At 47.1% G+C, this 20,573-nt stretch overlaps 1 protein-coding gene across 1 annotated transcript in view; it reads left to right on the plus strand.

The window, feature by feature from the left end:
* Positions 1 to 2,535: 2,535 nt before the first annotated feature.
* PLXNA4 (plexin A4) overlaps positions 2,536 to 20,573 on the plus strand; it is a 397,694-nt gene continuing 379,656 nt past the window's right edge. The window contains exon 1 of the mRNA XM_081957639.1: positions 2,536 to 2,932. The gene's annotated coding sequence lies outside the window, so the exon portion shown is untranslated. The remainder of the gene's footprint in view (positions 2,933 to 20,573) is intronic.

The following is a 20,573-nucleotide window of genomic DNA, read 5'->3' on the forward strand; positions in this document are numbered from 1 at the left end:
TAGATAGATAGATAATGATGATGGATGGATGGATGGATGCATGATAGATAGATGATAGATAGAATAGTTAAAAATAGATTATCTATCTATCTATCTATCTATCTATCTATCTATCTATCTATCATCTATCTATCTATCTATCTATCTATCTATCCATCCATACATCCATACATCCATACATCTATCTGAATTTTGAACATGTGATCATGGAGATGCTGCAACAATTGAACGTGGGAAAAAGTGTCATAAGTCACTTTTTCCAATGCTGTTGTATCTTCAAACAGTCACTAAATGAATGGTTGCAAGTTGAAGGCTATCTGTAACACAAAGCTGTTGCTTTCTTCACCTCAGTTCTGGATGTAATGTGTTGCTCTACTTATGAAATTAACTCTCTGGCTTGTTTGCAAAATAACCTCTCTCCCCCTCCCTCCCTCCCTCCCTCCCTCTCTCTCTCCCTCTCTATCTCTCTCTCACACACACAATCCCAAATTATAGAACAAATCACCTGGCTGATCTAGTCTAGCTGAGTTGTCATGATATTTGAAAAGGGAGGTAGGGAGACCACCAGGAGATTCTGGGGCTTAAGGATTTCCAAGAAGGCAGAGGAACTGCACAGCAAGTAACTCCACGTTGGCCCAAGAATAGTTGCCAACTCCCAGCAGTTTCAGCAAGGTGGGTATGAAGCCATCCCAATTCACGCCAAAGAGATTTACCTGCATGGGCTTTAAGCTGAGATAAGATGAAATGAGAGGCAGTTTGACCAGTGGTTAAGGTGCTGGCCTAGAAATCAGGAGACGGTGAGTTCTCATTCCATCTTAGGCATGAGAGCCAAGTGAGAGACTTTGGACCAATCACCAGGAGATGGTGAATTCTAGTCCCATCATAGGCATGAAACCTGGCTGGGGGAACTCTGAGCCAATCATCTGGAGACTGTGAGTTCTAGTTCTGCCTTAGGCATGAAAGCCAGCTGGGAGACTTTGGGCCAATCACCAGGAGATGGTGAGTTCTAGTTCCAGCTTAGATGTGAAAGACAATTGGGAAACTTTGGGCCAATCACAGGCAGATGGTGAGTTCTAGTCACACATTAGGCATGAAAGTCAGCTGGGTGACTTTGAGCCAATCACCAGGAGACTGTGAATTCTAGTCCAGCTTTAGGCCTTAAAACCATTTGGGTGACTTTGAGCCTGTCCCTTTCTCTCACCCCCAACCCACCGCCCAGAATTATTGTGGGGACAAAGAGGAGGAGGAAGGAGCATTACCTATGCTCACCTCCTTGAGTTACTTACTTAGAAAGGTGGGATATAAATCTAATAAATAATATTATCGATCCATATTAATATCAGTAATCCATATTAATATCAATAATTGAAAAGAATCACCCAGGCTAACTCTAGCTTTGCCTGAAACATGGAACACTCCCAGCCGAAGATTCCGACGAGCAGAGAAACTCGAGTGTAAAGGGTGTGTGTGGGGGTGTAGGCCAGCAGCTGCCTCTCCCTCTAGCCCCCTCCCTCCCTCTCCCTCCCTCCCTCCCCACACCCCCTCGACGTCCCTCCTCCCCACGTCGGCGGCGCGGCGATTTCGCAATTAGCCCAATCAGGTTGGAGCTGCCGGCTGTCAGTCGGAGCCAGGCAGGCAGCGAAGGCTCGCGGGGGCACTCGCTGAAAAGTCGGCGGGAGGCGCCGCGCAGCCAGTGGCGAAGAAGCGGCGGCGGCGGCAGCAGCAGCAGCGGGGCAAGGGCGCTTCCTCGCCGCTCTTGGATGCCGGCAAACTTTCCGGCAGGTTCAGCAGCGGGGGGTTAAAAGCGTGCCGGTGGGCAATAACCCCTTGCCTTCCCGCGAGGAGGAGGGCTCCAGCGATGCTGCGCAAGAGGGGAGTCGCCCCGTGCCGCGTCCTCTCCTAAGGACCTTCGTGACATTTCCACGCCGGGAGCCCCCCATGACTTAAGGGAGGTCCAAGCGCGAGGAAGAGGAGGAGGAGGAGGAGGAGGAAGAGGAGGCATGCATCGGCCAAGCGCCCGCCATCCCCGGCGGCCAAAGCTCCAGCATCAGCCGCAGCGACCCCAACCCGGCTCCCCTTGAGCTCGGATCGCCAGCAAGAAACCCAGCCCGGCTCTCGCTCTCTCTGTCTCCCCCTCCCCATCTTTTTCCCGCCCCGGTTGCCAAGGATATTTCCTGCTTCCCCATAAACGCAAAAGAGGGAGAGAGAGAGAGGGAGAGAGGGGAAAAAAAAACTCCACCGCGGTTTGGTGGCTGCTTGTATCTCTTCCCCGGTTGGGTTTCTGTGTGTGTGTGCGCAACGTTTCCTTCCCCGGTTGCAAACCGCGATCCCGGGCTTGCCCCACCAGCGGCCAGGGTGGGGCCGGGGGTGCCATCCATGGCTGGCCGGGGCGAGGGCTCGGCCGCTTGAAAGCCGTTGGCCCGGTCGCTGCAGTGGGGCTCCCTCCCGGGCGAAGCAGCAGCAGCAGCAGGAGGAGGAGAGCAGCGAGCAGCCCGGCGGGGCGCTGCGGAGATGGCCAAGTGAGTGAGAGAGAGAGAGAACGCTGCGGGGGCACCGCCGTCGCCGCCACCGGATCGAGCCCCGTGTCCGGCTGGCCGGGCTGAAGCCAGCGAGGGATCGGGAAGGAAGGAAGGAAGGAAAGAAGAAAAGAAGGAAGGAAAGAAGGAAGGAAGGATCGTGTCGGTCTCCGGGCGAGGATACCTGCTCTACCTCTTTTCCTTCGCACACCCCTTTTGCCATCTCTCTTTTTTTTTGGAGCGGGGGGGGCGCGCGAAGGGGGTCGTCCTTTTCTGCCACCCGGGCTCTGCCCGTCACCTGCTGGCGGTTTCCTGCAAAAGGTGTTGCGATCAGCAGCTCCAAGGAAGGATAAGCGGCGCTTCCCTTAGCCGAACAGTTCCCAGGCGGCGAGCTACGGATTCCGGCCAGCGCAGAGGTAAAAATAAATCTGAATTATGTTTAAAAAATTATCGGGTTTGAAGAAATGCATTTGAAAGGGGTGTGTGTGTGTGTGTGTGTGTGTGTTTGAAACATGCACGCACAGAGAGCGGGCGAGAAGGAGTGCAGGAGCTTGCCACAAACTGAGTGTGTGTGTGTGTGTGTGCGTGCATACACACACACACACGCGCACTCTGACTACACACACGCACACGTGCGCACCCACACCCGACACACCATCTGCAGTGTCAATGCGGCGCCTGGGTTGAGCAAAGGTGTGTGTGTGTGTGTGTGTGTAGGGGGGGACAGGCAGGGAGGAAAAGGGGAGTATCTCCTACCTTCGCAGGTAAGCGGGAGTCCCGCCGCCTTTTCCCTCCACCCACCCACCCCCGCCCGCAGGTGTGGAGTAGTAGTAGCCGGCATGCACCTGCCCAGATTTTGGGCAGCGGGCTTGAAAAGGAGGGGGAGGAGGAGAGCAGAGGGGAAGGGAGGGGAGGGGGAGAGTGAGTCCAAATTCCAGGGGAGGAGGGGGGGCAGGCGATGAAAATTATTATTATTATTTTGCCCTTGTCCCGGCTGGGGAGGGGGGTTTGTCTTGTTGAGGCAGGCTGAAAGCAACTTAAAATAAATAAATACATGGAAGTGGCGTTTGGGGAGGGGGCAGGCGGGGGTGGAGGTCTGTGTGTCTGTGTGGACGCGGCAGATAGATCGGGGCTGTGCAGTTCCGCCCGCAGGCGATGCCCCTTTGGATCCGAACCGAGCCATCAAAATCCATCGGGAGGGAGGGAAACCTTGGAACGAGCAAAATATATATATCAAAAAATCAATGACTCCGCCGGTGTGTGTGTGTGTGTGTGTCTTGTGTGTGTGTCTTGTGTGTGTGTGTCTTGTGTGAGATGGACATGTGTGTCTGGGTGTGCGGTGTGCCCGCTAGCGCGCGTGCGTGTGTGTGAAACCCAAGTGCAAGAAAACGGGAAAGAAAAAATGAAAGAGAGAGAGAGAGAGAGGGATGCCGTTCTTGACTTCCGCAGGACTTCTTCTCCCCTCCTAGAGAGCTGTAATACACACGCTCCTTCAAACACACACACACACACACACACACCACACACACACAGGCGCGCGCGCTGCCCGTCTGCCTTGCTAGCGAAGGGCGAACGCCGCGGAGCCCTCTCGTTTAGCGGGCGCGGGCAGGAGAGTTTTCGGGGCGAGAGAGGGATGGTCGAGAGGTGAATTAGCGGAGGGTGAGCCGTTGGGCTCCGGTTGGCATGGAGAAGGGTGAGCAATTGTCTTTTGGGGTTCTTTTTTTGGGGGGGGGACATTGGCACGGTTGGGCTCCCTTTCTGGTGGGCAGCAAGGGAGCCTTTCCCTCCCCTCCCCTCCCTTCCCTTTTTCCCATTCTTCCCCTTTTTCCTTCTTCCTTTCCTCCCTTCTTCCTCCATTTCCATTTCCATTCTTCCTTCCCTTCCTTCCTTTATTTCCTCTCCTTTCCTCTTTTCCTCCTTTCCTTTCCTTTCCCCTGCCTTATCTGTCCCTTTCATTTCCTTCCTCTCTTTTTCCTTCTTCCTTTCCTCCTCCCTCCCTCCCCTCCCCTTCCCATTTTTCTCTTTCTCCCATTCTCTTCCTTCACTTTTCCCTGCCATTCTGTCCCGTTTCTTCCTCCCTTTCCCTTCTTCCCTTCCTCCCTTCTTCCTCCATTTCATTTCTATTTCCATTCTTCCCTTCCCTTCCCTTCCCTACCTTCCTTTATTTCCTCTCCTTTCCTTTCCCCTGCCTTTTTCTCCCTTTCCTTCCTCTCTTTTTCCTTCTTCCTTTCCTCCCTCCCTCCCTTCTCCTCCCCTTCCCCTCCCCTCTCCGTTTTCTCTTTCTCCCCTTCTCTTCCTTTCCATTACCCCTTCCATTCTTTCCTTTTCCAACTGGTGACAAAGAGGAGATGCTTTTACACCCAATGTCTCCCATGGATCGCTCTTAGTCTGAAGAAAAGGCAGAATCTACCCTGACTCATTCAAAAAAAACTAGCCTTTACCAGTCCCTTCCCCCAATTTTTTGGGGGGTGAAATTTGCAGAGACGGCACAGCCTTTCAGCTCCTTAGCTAAGTCTCTTTCCCTCTCTCCCCCCCCCCAACCCCCTGCAAAGATCCCCTTTCCCCCCTACCTATCCAAACCCCAACCCAACACTGGCCAATGGTGGGGATGTCATATGGATAGCCTGATTCTCCCAGCTGAATATCAAGCTCATTTCTGAAATGTGTCCCAGGGCTCCAGAGAACGTACAAAGTGCCTTTCCCTCTCTGGCAACTGTGGGATGTAGGGGGAAGGTGCCAGATCCGGAGAGATGGCTTTTTTAAAAAAAAAAACAGCTTTGGATGACTTCTCTCTCTCTTTTTTCCTTTCCTTCCAATCTCCAAATTGGAAAATCCCCTTTGGTGGAGCTTGTATTTGCTTACCATAGCCAGCCACAATGCAAATTGTATAGCCTTGTGTAGCTACAGCGCAAATGTTGGTCGCCGGCTGTGTCTGCAGAACTCGTGTGGGGTGGGGGGGAAATGCTTAGCTCTTAGGGTGCAGAAACTGGGGAATGGGGAAGAATTTCAAGCTCCCCCCCCTCCTCCTCCTCAGCCCCGTGCCAATCCCAAAAAGCCAATCGCTCTCGCGCCCATTTCACAGATGGGAAAGTGCAAAGCAGAAGGGCGAAAGGGAAAAAAAAACACCCCCACCCCCCACCAGATCTTGCACTTCGTGTTCTTTTTGGAACAATTACCCCTCCGAGATAATAATTAATTAGCTGAGATCGGTCCAGAGTAGAACTCCAGCTGGGAGATCACAGTCAATCCTCCCCCCACCCCTTCCTCACTGTCAGAGAAAATCTCTGGGTGACTTTGAGCCAATTATACTTTTCCGTTTCTCTGCTCTTTCTGGGAACTATAAAAACCAACAAATAAAACCTGTGTGTGTGTGTGTTTATGGAGGGGCAAAAGGGAATGGAAATGCTAGGAAGCACCCCAAAAGCGCAGGGGGGGGGGATTGAGAAGGGTGGTTTTTTTCCCCCACACACCTTAGGGACTAGCGGCTTGATTTTCTCTTTCTCGGCTCCTTATTTGTGGCTGCTTTTAAGCTGTATCCTCCCCGGCCTTGTCTCCCATTGCTTTATGCCCCGGTTTTGGGGGGCGGGGGCTGGGGGGTTAAGGTGGCTTCTTCACTGCCATCAATGCAAGGCGAGCGGCAATTTGGAGGGGCCGTGATGAAGAGGCTTCCGATGGACAACGCGTTTTGATTTCTTCTCCGGGCTGCAGAGGCCCCTTGAAAAGAGAAACTGTAATGCAGTTTTACCCTGCAGGAATTTGAGGATTAAGGGGGTTAAAGCCACGCTACAGGGAGCAGAGATTATACTCCGGGATTATTTCGCTCCAGAATTTTTTTTTTTTTTAAAGAAAATGTACTTTTGGAACGAGCTAATGTCCTCCCCCCCCCCCCCGAACGGATGACTTAGTCAGTGGATAGAGACCGTTTGCGGTGGGGATGTTCCTCTTACTCAAAGCAATGTTCCCCTCTCCAGTTATAGTCACATCTTACCCATTGTGATGCTCTAGGACTTTGCAAGGAAGAGGCAGGGTGTCGAGAGGTGCCATAGAGCATGCCAAGAGTTTTGTTTCTCCCTCTCCCTCTCCCTCTCCCTCCCTCCCTCTCTCTCTCTGTGTGTCACTCTCTCTGTCTCTGTCTCTCTCTCTCTTGAGCAAGTCAGAAATAACGTGATTAGCTTCAGTGCGCCTGGCATTAGCAATAGGCAAGGTGATTAGGAGTCTGAAGGGACCCGCTTGGAAATCTTTGCTTTAGGAAGGATGATGGGATGGCGCGTTTGCAGGCCCAGCCAATAGAGAGAGGCTCAAATTTTAAGTCTTGTGACTTTAAAAAGCCAACTGGTTCTAGGCTGCATCACCAGAGAGAGAGAATCAAGATCAGGTGAAGGGTTAATACCACTTTATAAGGCCTTGCTGAGGCCACACTTGGAATACTGCATCCAGTTTTGGTCACCACGATGTAAAAAAGATGTGGAGACTCTAGAAAGAGGGCAGAGAAGAGCAACAAAGAGGATTAGGGGACTGGAGGATAAAACATATGAAGAACGGTTGCAGGAACTGGGTATGTCTAGTTTAATAGAAAGGAAGACTAGGGGAGACATTATAGCAGTCTTCCAATAGCTCAGGGGTTGCCACAAAGAAGAGGGAGTCAAACTATTCTCCAAGGCACCTGAGGGTAGAACAAGAAGCAATGGGTGGAAACTAATCAAGGAGAGAAGCAACTTAGAACTGAGGAGAAATTTCCTGACAGTGAGAACAATTGATCAGTGGAACAACTTGCCTCCAGAAGTTGTGAATGCCCCAACACTGGAAGTCTTTAAGAAGATGTTGGATGGCCATTTGTCTGAAGTGGTGTGGAATTTCCTGTCTAAGGGGGTTGGACTAGAAGACCTCCAAGGTCCCTTCCAACTCTGTTATTGTTGTTGTTGTTGTTATTACTACTACTACCACTACTACTACTACTAAATGGGAAAGTTTAAACTAAAGCCGTTGCTGGATCTTACAGGTGAAATCAATAGAAGTTAAAAGTTGGGTGAATCTGGAAAATTCTGGCCTGTGCAAAGGGAAATATGTTAAGTTTGTTCTGTTGGGTGCACGTGGTTCTGTTTAAAAGCCAATATATTTCACAGGTTTTTTTTTTTTTACAAAATAGAATTGGAAGAAGAACAGGATGATTTATTTCAGAGACATTTGGGGTGAGTTAGGGGGAGATATATCAGTAAATAAAATCTGTTTACAGGATGGTCCTTCGTCCCTGTTGATGCACTTAGATGATAAAACTGCGAACTGGGGAGAATTTTAAACAGGTTAAACTTTTCCCGTCCAACGTTTTAAGGGTATGGAAGGATCCAGGCCTGGTAAAATCAGCTGTACTTTAAGGCGGTGGCTCAGTGGCTAAGAAGCTGAGCTTGTTGATCAGAAGGTTGGCAGTTTGGCGGTTCGAATCCCTATGTATGAGCTCCCGTTACTTGTCCCAGCTTCTGCCAACCTAGTAGTTCGAAAGCAGGTAAAAATGCAACAAAGAGATAGCCCTTGACTTGGAAGCATTTATATAGTGACCATTTGAAGTTACAACCGCACTGAAAAAAGTGGGTTCCCCCACTTATGACGGTCATAGCATCCTTGCGGTCGCGTGGTCAGAATTTGGACCATTGCAGCATCTCTGGGTCATGTGCTCTTCATTTGTGACCACCCCAAAAGCAAAGTCAATGCTGGATTCGCTTAAGGACCCTGTGAACTAACCTCTTCAGACCTGGCCACTTTTAAGACTTGTGGACTTCAAGTCCCAGAATTCCTCAGCCTCCCAGAATTCCTCAGCAATGCTGGCTGAGGAATTCTGGGACTTGAAGTCCACAAGTCTTAAAGCAACCCCATTTGGAGACCCCTGGCCTAGTGGAGCTTCCCCATAGGGGCATCTGCATCTGAGCCAGGATGGAGCCATGGGCAAGCTGTTTTATCCTGCATCCTCTTGTCAATGCAGCCCTCGTGTTGAGCTGAACCTAGGTTTGGCCTTTAATGCGTTGTGTGAATGCAGCCATCCAGGTACCGCTGTTCCCTAGTTTTTGGACTGTAGTGGCTAAGGCAGCAGGCTGGAAATCAATTCTAGTCCCAATTTAGGCATGAAAATCAACTGGGGGATTGGGCCAGTTACCAGCTGGCGGTGAATTCCAGTGCCATCTTAGGCATGAAAGTCAACTGGGTGATTGGGCCAGTCACCAGGTGGCGGTGAATTTTAGTGCCATCATAGGCATGAAAGTCAACTGGGTGATTGGGCCAGTCACCAGGTGGCGGTGAATTTTAGTGCCATCATAGGCATGAAAGTCAACTGGGTGATTGGGCCAGTTACCAGCTGGCGGTGAATTCCAGTGCCATCTTAGGCACGAAAGTCAACTGGGTGATTGGGCCAGTTACCAGCTGGTGGTGAATTCCAGTGCCATCTTAGGCATGAAAGTCAACTGGGTGATTGGGCCAGTCACCAGGTGGCGGTGAATTCTAGTGCCATCTTAGGCATGAAAGTCAACTGGGTGATTGGGCCAGTCACCAGGTGGCGGTGAATTCTAGCACAGTTTTAGGCATGAAATCTGGCTGGGTGACTTTAGGCCAATCACCAAGAGATGGTGAATTCTAATCCCAATTTAGGCATAAAAGCCAACTGGGTGACTTTGGGCCAGTCACCAGGAGATGGTGAATTCTAGTCCTGTTTTAGGCATGAAAGCTGACTGGGTCAATCACTAAGAGCCTGTGAGTTCTAGTGCTACCTTAGACATGAAAGCCGGCTGGGTAACTTTGGGCCAATCACCAAGTGGTGATGAATTCTAGTCCCATTTTAGGCAGGAAAGTTGACTGGGTTGCTTTGGGCGAAACACCAGGAGACGGTGAGTTCTAGTCCCAACGTAGGCATGAAATTTTGGGCCCATCCTCTCACTCATCCCAGCCTAACTCACAGGGTTGTTGTGGAGAAAAGAGGAGGAGGAAGGAGCGTTAGATATGTTTGCAGCCTTTAATTACTTTTAAAAATATAAAAGCAGGATGCAAATTCAATAAGCAAGCATGAATTTTTGGAGAAGGAGCTTTGGGCCAAGACCCTACCCACCAAGATGCCAGCCCCCTCACTGCTGAGTATGTACCCTAAATGGCTAATCAATTAATTTATTTATTCAGTGAATGGCCCGGCTAAATGTCTATGCAGATTCTTAGTCCTCCAGATCCTGGTTGTCCCCAATGTGTTTTTTCAAGAGGCAACTAGACTTTTTGGTTTTTTTTTCTTTTGAAGGTGTTTCGCTTCTTATCCAAGAAGCTTCTTCGGCTCTAACTTCCATTCCCCACCATTCAATCAGAAGCTGAAGAAGCTTCTTGGAGGAGAAGCGAAACGTCTTTAAAAAAAAACCCAGAAAGTCCAGTGGCCTCTTGAAAAAAAAGCACCTTTGGGCTAGTTAATACAGGTAGTCCTCGATTTACAACCGTTCATTTAGTGACCGCTCAATATTACGACGGCCCTGAAAAGAAGCAGCTTATTTTTTTCACACTTAAGACGGTTCTAGCCTCCTCGTGCTCATGGGATCTATATTCGGATGCTTAGCAACTGATTCGTATTTATGACGGTTGCAGTGTTCCAGGAGTCACACGACCCCCTTTGGCGACCTTCTGACACGGCAAGTCAATGAGGAAGCCAAATTCACTTAACAACCAACCAGGGGACGACCTTAGCAACCGCAGTGATTCACTTAAGACCTGTGGCATTTGTCTAGAACGATGTAGGGCCTTGTGCTCGAGCAGGGGGATGGACTAGAGGACCTCTGCGGTCCCTTCCAACTCTATAATTTATGTTCTGTGTTCAAGAAAAGTCATAAAAATGGGGCCAAAACTCACTTGTTTCACATAGCACCAAACATTTGGGGCTCGGTTGAGGTTGTACGCACAGAAGAGCACAGAACTCTGGAATTAGGTATGTCTAGTTTAATGAAAAGAAGGACATGGGGAGACATGAGAGCAGTCTTCCAATATCTCAGGGGCTGCCCCAAAAAGAGGGAGTCAAGCTATTCTCCAAAATATCAGAAAGCAGGACAAGAAGCAATGGGTGGAAACTAATCAAGGAGAGAAGCAACTTAGAACTGAGGAGAAATTTCCTGACAGTTAGAACAATTAATCTGTGGAACTCCTTGCCTCCAGAAGTTGCGAATGCCCCAACACTGGAAGTCTTTAAGAAGATGTTGGATAGCTATTTATCTGAAATGGTATAGGGTTTCCTGCCTAGGCAGGGGGTTGGACTAGAAGACCTCCAAGGTCCCTTCCAACTCTGTTATTCTATTCTATTCTATTCTATTCTATTCTATTCTATTCTATTCCATTCCATTCCATTCCATTCCATTCCTTATTCTATCCTATCCTTATTATTTCCCCTGGTTTCCCTGCTCCTTTCGGGGAAGACGTGTGAATCCAGACGGAGAGGAAGGACGGCCGTCTGTGTGTCGGGCTCTGAGGGAGGGCGAACGTGTTTGTGTCTTGAGTTAAGCTTCAAGCGAAACTGACTGTTGATATTCTGCTTTCCCCCCCTTCTTGTTCTTTTTCTCCCCCTCCCAGGCATATGGTCCTGAATTATGTAGACAGGAGAAAGTGATCTAAAGGGAGAGTAGCACATGCTTTTGATAGAAATGTAACGCTTCAACGAGAGCGAATCAGTTCCTTCCAGATAAACAAACCGAAAGGCCCGCTAAGCTTTCTCCCGTGTTAGCTGTGATTTGGAGAGATTTGAAAAGGATGTTCCTTTGGGGTGTGTTTGTGTGTCGGGGGTCGGAGACGGTGTGTGGTGGAATGTTTTGCACCTTCCTTCCTTCCTTCCCTCCTTCCTTCTCTTCTTCCTTCTTCCTTTCCTTCTTTTCTTCCTTCCTTCCCTCATCCTTCTTCCTTCCTTCTTTACATTCCTTCCCTCATCTCCCTTCCTTCTCTCCTTCCTTCATCTCCCTTCTCTCCTTCCTTCCCTCTTTCCTTCTCCTTCCTTCTCTCCTTCCTTCTCTCATCTCCCTTCTCTCCTTCCTTTTCTTTCCTTCTCTCCTTCCTTCCCCCATCTCCCTTCCTTCCTTCTTTCTATCATCTTCCTTCCTTTCTTCTCTGTTCTCCGTTCTCTCCTTCCTTCTCTTTCCTTCCTTCCTTCTCTCATTTTCCTTCTTTCCTTCCTTCTTCTTCCTTCTTTCTCTCATCTCCCTTCTCTCCTTCCTTCTCTTATCTCCCTTCTTTCTCTCCTTCCTTCCTTCCTTCCTTCCTTCCTTCCTTCCTTCCTCTCTTCTCTCATCCCCCTCATTCCTTTTTATGGCCATTAAAATACATAGATTAAAAGACAGTTTAATCCATGCTGTAACACCCTAAGCAGCATTTTGGTGCTCCAAGCCCCTGGGAGAATACAGGAGTTCATTAGCAACCAAGCAATATTTTTGTGGTTAAATACATGAGGTTAGGAAGAATTAAAGAACGACCACAGACCTCATATAGAAATGCCAAAATTCCTGGAAAGAGGGTTGGAAGAGGTGGTGGTGTTTCCCAGCATGGTTAGACGCTCTTTCCCCCTCAACTCTAGCCAGCTTGACTCCATGTCGGGGAGGATGGGAGTTGTAATCCCAAGAGGCTGAAAAGGGTTTTAAATTGGAATTGTGAAGTCTGCAGAGTGGCCAATTTTATAGACCTGCACAATCGTGCGAGGCCAGATTAAGACCTGGCCCAAACTCTTGTTGAAATTTGGCAAATTTAAGATGTGCGGACTTCAACTCCCAGAATTCCTCAGCCAGCGTGCTGACTGGGGAATTCTGGGAGCAGAAGTCCACGGGTCTTAAAAGTTGTTGAGCTGGCTTTGCAGTTGTGGGACTGAAGTCCACAAATCTTAAATTGTTCAGCTGGCAAAATTAACATCCAGTTCACCCAAACTGATGCGAACTGGCTGAATCCAACTCCTGGACTCACCCCATCCTGCCTCCAGGATCCATTTCATATAAGTAGGATTTTTTCTTCTTTTCGTACTATTTGGTCCAGCTTCGTATCCCTTGGGGGCATAAAATTGAAGATAGCTCTTTTTAAAAAAAAGTTATAGAGAAGGATGAATTTTAGCAAGGTCAGCTTTCCTTAAGCTTTCCTGCGTCCGCCAATATTTCTCCTTTGTCACTCTTTCAAAGACAAGGCCAAAAATGAGATTTTTATTTCTGTTTGAAGGGGCCCCACCCCCACCCCAATCGGCACACGTTTTAGCTGCTGAATTATTATTATTTTTTACCCTTGAACCATGAGATCTAGGCACTTAACTTTCCCCTTAAACGGTGGCTAGGTGATATTCGCTTGTTTTTAAATCGACGATGTAGCATTATTTAATAGCATTTTTTTTTATTCACATCACCAAGAACGTTTTGTATAATTTTATCTTTTTGCGGTTGTAAGCCCGGCCGGAGCTACCCTGGGGGATGACGGCCGGCCGATAAATGTAACAAATAAGTAAATAAAATGTGGATTAAAAGGGCGGTGGCTATTTCATTTCAGATTCAAATGGGCTGGTTTTCTGAGTATTTTTTGCAGGATGTAGATGGGAAGCTGAGAACCAGATCGGTGTAATGCAGGGGTTGGCAACCTTAAACCTTCAAAGAGCCACAAAAGTCCTAACCGAAGCGCCCCCCCCCCCCCCCGTTCAATTCTGGAGCTGACCGGAAGTCCAGTTCCCCCACCATAGAGTCTTCTCCTAGTACGGCATCCTTTTTCCTTTGCTGACTGGAAGTCCGGTTCCCCCACCATAGAGTCTCCTCCTAGTACAGCATCCTTTTTCCTTTGCTGACCGGAAGTCCAGTTCCTCCACCATAGAGTCTCCTCCTAGCGTGGCATCCTTTTTCCTCTGCCGACCAGAAGTCCGGTCCCCCCACCATAGAGACTCCTCCTAGTGCGGCATCCTTTTTTCTTTGCTGACCGGAAGTCCAGTTCTTCCACCATAGAGTCTCCTCCTAGTGCGGCATCCTTTTTCCTTTGCTGACCAGAAGTCTGGTTCCCCCACCATAGAGTCTCCTCCTAGCGTGGCATCCTTTTTCCTCTGCCGACCAGAAGTCCAATTCCCCCACCATAGAGTCTCCTCCTAGTGCGGCATCCTTTTTCCTTTGCTGACTGGAAGTCTGGTTCCCCCACCATAGAGTCTCTTCCTAGTGTGGCATCCTTTTTCCTTTGCTGACCGGAAGTCTGGTTCCCTCACCATAGAGTCTCTTCCTAGTGTGGCATCCTTTTTCCTCTGCTGACCAGAAGTCCAGTTCCCCCACCATAGAGACTCCTCCTAGCGCAATGTCCTTTCCCCCCCTCTACCTGTCCTAATCGAAAGTCCTATCAATTGTGGAGCCGACCGGCGACAAGAACCGCAGCAGAGGGATGAAAGAGCCACATGGAGCTCCAGAGCCACACACGTTGCCGACCCCCCAGCGTAGTGGTTAAGGATCGGGTTAGAAACTAGGAGACCCTGTGTTCTAGTCCTGCCTTGGGCACACAGCCAACTGGGTGACTTTGGGCCAGCCAGACCCTCTCTCTTAGCCCTAGGAAGGAAGCAATGGCGAGATTTTCCTGAAAGACCGTGCAAGAAGAAAACTGCAAGGATTCGTCCAAGACATTTCTGAAGAATCACACAGAGTTGAACAGAAGGGGGGAAAAAGGTAGAAAGGTAGCTTGTCAGGGAGAAGTTTGGTCTGGAGCTCATGGCATCTTGTTTCATGTGGAAAGATATTGGGGACCCAGTTCTGAGGAGTTTCACAGATACCCACGGCTACTCAGTGAAGTAAAATGTACGTCATGTGTAGGCAGTTCTCGACTTAACAACGACAGTGGTGACCAAAATTTCATTGCAAAACAAGGCTGCCAATGTCCAATTTTATCATCTTTCTTTTTGCCACGAAAACACTGCTGTTGTTAAGCGAACTATATGGTCATTAAGCGAATCCTTCTTCCTCCATCGCGTTTGCTTGTCGGAAGCTGGCTGGGAAGCTTGCATAAGGCTATCACGTGACCCCGCGTTCACTTACACAATGGTGGCGAGGAAAGTTGCACCATGGAAGCGAAACTCATTTCTCTAGCGTCTCGCTTAGCGATGGAAGCGATTGGACTCGATGGGGATCGTAAGTCGAGGACTACTTGTGCTCATAAGTAGGAAAGACGTGTAGAAGAAGGAAACCTCTCTGAAGGGTGAATTTATTTCACCAGCTGTGGCCAATTTTTTTTTGTAGACACGGAACAGTATTAGGAAAAGACTGGAAAAGATTTGTCTGAAGTGACATAGGCGGGTTGGACTAGAAGACCTCTAAGGTACCTTCCAACTGTGCTATTCTGTTATTCTGTTGTGGGCGCTCCAATTCTGGAGGTTTTAAGAAGAGATTGGACATCCATTTGTCTTAAATGGCTTAGGATTTCCTGACTGAGCAGGGGGTTGGACTAGAAGACCTCTAAGGTCCCTTCCAATTCTGTTCTTCTGTGGATCAACTGTTGTAATTCTACAAACAGGTAGTCCTATACTTACTGGTTCATTTAGTGACCATTCAAAGCTACAATGTCACTGAAACAAGTGACTTAGGACTGTTTCTCACACTTAACGACCGTCGCATCATTCCCCGGCATCACGTGATCAAAATTCAAATGCTCAGGGTGGTAGGGTCTAACGTTTCGATGATATGGACGTGCGATCTCGATGCTCCGAGACCGCAGCCAATACTTTTGCCGCTGGGTGGTCCAATCGGACCTAAATCATCCTGCAGAGACGGTGAACAGAAAGAATACGTCTTGCTGATCTCAGGGACATCGCAAAGTCCCTGATCGATCCAAGAGAAGTTCTTCAAACCAGCGACAAAAAATCCAGCCATTAGGCTGATGAAGTCGGGGCGGCTCCAAAACGGAAGGATACAGAAAGAGAAAGTGTTTCCAACTGGTGAGGAATTTTTACCGTTTTAAAAGAGACTGCCTATAAAAAACTTAAAATTAATTTAAATTGGAGAACAGAAGAAATAAGTGGCGGAATTAAGTTTGGAATGGTTTTGGATAGTGGGTTATCTTACTTTTTAAATGCTATCTTTATGGATGGAATTTATGCAAGCCTTTTAAAACGAATGGATTAAGTTTTCTTCTTCTATTTTTTTTTCTTTTATTATTCTTTGTAACCTATGGACTAAAATTCTCCTCTTTCATTACTGTGGGTGTTCTTCTAACTCATTCAAGAATCAGACTTTTTTTTAAACTTGAAATACAAAAAAAGATACAAAAGAAACAAAGAAAATTGCAACAATAACACTGCTACTCGGAGGCTGGAGGTTTGTGTATTGGAAACGAAACACTCTTACTTTTCTCACTGATTATCCTGGCTTGGCACTCCAAGGTCTCACTGCTTGTTTATAGAGAGTGATAAGAAGAAAAGCATACAGATGTCCCTTTGAAGTATATCTTTAACCAGAGAAAAGTGAAAATAAAATGGCACAATTTCAACAGCAGAAAGAAACTTTAAGTCTGCAAAAGATATTCTCAGAAATACAGAAATTATCAAACACATATGAGAGGATAGAGAAGAAGTTGGAAGACTTAGAGCATCTAACAGCAAAATATGATGAAGAAGTTGGAGATGTTTATCAAGTGGAAAAAGTGGTGGTTAAAATCCTAAAAATCGAAGAGGAAAATGAATATAAAGAAATTAAATTTGCTGATATTTATGGTGATTGGTTTGTCTCTGAAAATGGAAAGAATGGAATACTGAAAGCGGAATTAAATGGAAGGGAAATCTACCCCAGATGGCAAGATACAAAAGAAGAAAAAACAAAAGAATTTATGGATTTAAAGAGAGAAATTTTATTAGCAATATCATTGATAACACTACCGACAATCAAAGATAAGCTGATTAAGGAAACAGAAGAAGGACATCGAAATTACATGAGAGATTTTATAAGCAAGGAGTTGCTAAGAGGAGTCCATACAAAGTTGATTAAGGAGATGATTAGAGGACTGATACCACAAATGGCAGAAGATATGAGACTGTTTTGCTACTGGAAAGATGCAGGTTGATAGATGGAAGAGTATAATTTAAAACTAGTTACACTTAGTGAAATTTAGTGACAATAGATATAGTTAAATAAATAATTGATAATGATAATGATGTATACAATGTGTAGTGTTATGATAAGTAATAATTGGATATGAATATTGAATGGTACCCATGAAAGGAAGATCAGAAATCCTTTTGGATTATATATAAAGGTTAATAAAAAAGAACTAAGTTAGATACAGTTAAGTCTTGATTATTAGGGGAAAATGTTATGATGCAGGATATAGTTAAATAAAGGAGGGATAATGATAACAACGTATATATATATATACATGGGTACAACATAAGGAAACTGGATGTAAATTGTAAACAGTGATTTGGAAAGGAGGATTAGAAAACTTTGTTATTAAATATTATGGATGTTTAGCTAGAATAGGACATAAGGATTCAGTGTTATTGGAGGATTTTAGAAATGGTAAATGAAATGCCAGTATGTGGTTATGTATTAAATCTTAGTATATTTTATGATGAAGGACATTTAAACTATTATAGTCAAATGAAAATGGAGGTATGATGATGGTAACATGTATAAATACCTTGAGTTAAAATACTTGAGTTAATATGAATTATGTTTGTTGACTGTGGAAGAGATGCACGAAAGCCTTTTTGTAACCAACTGATACACTTTCTACAGTATGTAAAGAAGGATGTGTTGTGTTTTTTTTAAAATAAAAAAATCAAAAAAATTATTTAAAAAAATAAAAAAATCAAATGCTCAGCAGCAGGTTCATATTTACGACAGTCGCTGTGTCCTGGTGTCATGGGATCCCCTTTTGCGACCTTCTGACAAGGAAAGTCAATGGAGAAGCTGTATTCACTTAACGGCCATCGGTTGGCCATCATGGAAATAGAGATTCCTTTGAGGGATACCAGCAGTTGGAGGAGAAATGTGCACAGAATATGAACTTTTAACACAACGCTACAGACTTTACCATTTCTTCTGTCTCGGAGAATGATGGGCACAGAAACGTTCAAAGCCTTAGATGTTGTGCATGGAGACCAGAAAAGAACTGGTAGAATTTTTTTTTTGAATCCCGCCACTGGACTAGGTGCCAGTGGCTTGTGATAAATTGACAACCCTTTTCTACAGTGGGACACACCACTCTATAAAGGACAGGTGGCTCTAGTAAGTGAGCCCAGTTGCAAGCCTAGCAGGGAAAGGGGCAACTTCCTTTGCAGCAGATGGGGGAGATTTCCCTCCCCCAACTCCAATGAAATAAAGGGAACAACAATTGGATTATCCCAAAATGCAGTTTGCAAAAGGCAGTTTGGGATGTTTTTCTAGGAAATAATTCATCCTTGTTTGCTGAAACAGCCTGATTGACTCTAGCCAAGAATGCATTCCTTTCTGTTTTTTTAAACCATTGTTCGTTGCTCCCTGGTTGGCGATGAATGGAAATTCAAGGCTAATATATCTGGAATTTATTTGCAGAAAACAAGTTAGAAGCATTGAGTAGCAGCATTGCTTGCTAATTTCTGGCTGTGGTTGACGGTTTAATAATGTTCTCCTCTCTTTTGGGAATAACAGCTTCCAGGAAAACTCTGCATCCATGTGGCCAGCGTTCGAAGGGCCCTTGGGAGGTCTTCTAGTCCAACCCCCCTGCCTCAAGCAGGAGACGATTTACGCAATGACAGGTAGTCTTCCACTTACAAGAAACAACAGACGGAAATGAATCAAGGAGAGAAGCAACCTGGAATTGAGGAGAAACTTCCTAACAGGGAGGACAATTAACCAGTGGAACAGCCTGCCACCAGAGGTTGTGGCTGCTTCATCACTGGAGGTTTTTAAGAAGAGACTGGACGGTCACTTGTCTGAAATGGGGTAGGATCTTCTGCTTGAGCAGGGGGCTGGACTAGAAGACCTCCAAGGTCCCTTCCAGCTCTGTTCCGATTCTGATGTAGCAACCGTTCAAAGTTACAAAAAAGTGACTTAAAACCAGGCCTCACTTAATGAGCATGGAAGTATCTCCATAGTTATGTGATCCAAATTCGGGAAGTTGGCATGTATTTGCGAGGGTTGTAGCATCTGGATCTTGGTCACATGACCTTGGAGACGTTGTAAGTGTGAAAACGGTCATAAGTGACTTTTTTTACTCCCACTCTAACTTTTAATGGTCACTGTTGTACCTCTCCGTGGCCATATGATCAAAATCCAGGCGCTTGCCCACTGACTCGTATTTATGACCGTTGCAGTGTCCCCAGGGTTACGTGATCCCCTTTTGCGACCTCCCGACAAGCGAACTCAACGAAGCCAGATTCACTTAACAACCAGGTGACTAACTTCAACGTCCACAGTGATTCACTTACCAACGGTGGCAAGCAAGGGGGGCAAAAACAGGGCAAAACATCCCTTAACAAATGTTTCATTTAGCCACATACATTTTGGGCTGATTTTGGTCATAAGTCGAGGACTACCTATGTGGGTGTTTCTTTTACTTCCAAGAAATCCCCCCCCCTTTTTTTCTCTAACTTCCCCCTTTATTTTTCTTGCAACAAAAGAGGAAGAATCTTGATTTAACTTGCTGTCATCTACCCTCCGAATCTCTTAGGGGGCTTGAAGTTAAAAACTCTCAGGCTCTTCATGTTCAGATGGCTTGCTGTTACACTCCAGGAAAAACTCAGGAGACCGGATATATTTCACAAATTGGAAAAGGGAGGTTTTTTGTGCCACGACACCAAGATTCTAGAATTTCACCCAGCTTTTGTTGTTGTTGAGATATAATGGAGTTTTGCTTGATTTTGACTTGCGGAGTGGGAGAAGCCCATTGTGGTTTATTTAACAAACCAGGCCAGGGGTGGCGAACATGCGGCTCGCGAGCCGCATGCGGCTCCCGGCCAAAATAAATGAGGCTCTTTGCCTCTTATCATTATTTAGTATACTGTGGCTCGGATCGCGCGCTCCCTTTCGGAAGCTGGGGAGGTCCTTTGCAGGCAGCTAGAACGGGCCGCCTGCAAAGGACTTCCCCAGACTTGCTTTGAGGAGCACGGGGCGACTGAGGCTAGTTGTGAAGCCCCAAAGCCCCCACCGCCACCGGAAGAACTGCTGCCACCTCCTCCTCATCCTCCTCTAACAGGCAGCACTGCCGGATTTGCCACCCGGCGCTGCGGCTGAGATGAAGCCGCCAAAGCTCCAGCCGGCATCTCCGCACGTGGCAGTGGCGCCTCCCCTCCGCTCGGAGCAGCTGAGCTCAGTCAGCGCTGGGTTACCCCTGCCCCCTCCTCCTCCTCCGCCGTGCTTTTGAGGAGCCATGAGGCTGCAGGAGCCAGTAGGAAGGCGGGGGGGGGGGAGCAGGGGAAAAAAAGCCTCATGGCTCCTCAAAAGCACGGAGGAGGGGGAGGGGGCAGAGGTAACCCAGCGCTGAGCTCAGGAGCAAATCTGGTGATTCTGTTGGAGGAGGAGGAGGAGGAGGAGGTAGCAGCAGTTATTCTGGTGGCAACTCGTACTCGTCGGCATCTTCAGCAGAAGCCCTGCCCACAATGAAGAAAGCAAAGATGGAGCAGATCCACGCAGATGACGTCGCTGCAACATGACTGGAGGAGGAATTCTGGGAGTTGAAGTCCACAAGTGTTAAAGCTGTCAGGTTTGAAGACCCCTGGGGGTTTTTTTCCCTAAAGGGTTAGGGGTGCAAGGGTCTTGTAACTTGACAGCTTTAAGAGTTGCGTGCTTCAAATGCCAGAGTTTCTGAGCCAACATTTTGGTTGCTAAGCAGGAGCGTTGTTAAGTGATACTGATATTATATAACACTTTGAATTAAGCGGGTACCTTGAAGAAACATAACTTTGAGTTTCAAATAATACTGATTTCGTTGTTGTCTTAGGTGACATCTGTGAAAAAAATTCGGGTGCTCAGGCATGAAAATGTGCCGCTCAAACACTATACTTTTCTGCTCACATTGAAAAAAAATTAGAGGGAACATTGCTTCCGGGTCTGTTTTGGCAGGTCACTGCGTGGTGTGGCTCTCTGACTCTCACAGTTTAAA

Source organism: Natrix helvetica, assembly GCF_964273705.1.
Source record: "Natrix helvetica genome assembly, chromosome: 6".
Taxonomy (NCBI): domain Eukaryota; kingdom Metazoa; phylum Chordata; class Lepidosauria; order Squamata; family Natricidae; genus Natrix; species Natrix helvetica.